At 26.0% G+C, this 227-nt stretch overlaps 1 protein-coding gene across 1 annotated transcript in view; it reads right to left on the bottom strand.

The window, feature by feature from the left end:
* The window catches only part of LOC119594329 (medium-chain acyl-CoA ligase ACSF2, mitochondrial-like), a gene marked incomplete at its 3' end in the record, with an annotated part of 10,017 nt that overhangs the window by 7,922 nt on the left and 1,868 nt on the right, over positions 1-227 (bottom strand).

A 227-nucleotide genomic window follows, 5' to 3' on the forward strand; every position in this document is an offset into this window, starting at 1 on the left:
GAAAACATAAAAAAACAAAATCAACTAACAAATAAATATATAACAAACTAAATGCCATACTTAGCTGACAATGTTATTATTGAAATAAAAAACAACAGTTAATTCATAAGAATAACATGTAATCCATGTTATTAGGCTTAATAAGCTAAAAATAATATTAACAGCTTTGGTGACAAAGCTAACGGCAACAATCTTATTTACATCATCTGATTCCTAAGAATGCTCGT

The sequence above is a fragment of the Penaeus monodon genome, chromosome 33 (genome assembly GCF_015228065.2).
Source record: "Penaeus monodon isolate SGIC_2016 chromosome 33, NSTDA_Pmon_1, whole genome shotgun sequence".
Taxonomy (NCBI): Eukaryota; Metazoa; Arthropoda; class Malacostraca; order Decapoda; family Penaeidae; genus Penaeus; species Penaeus monodon.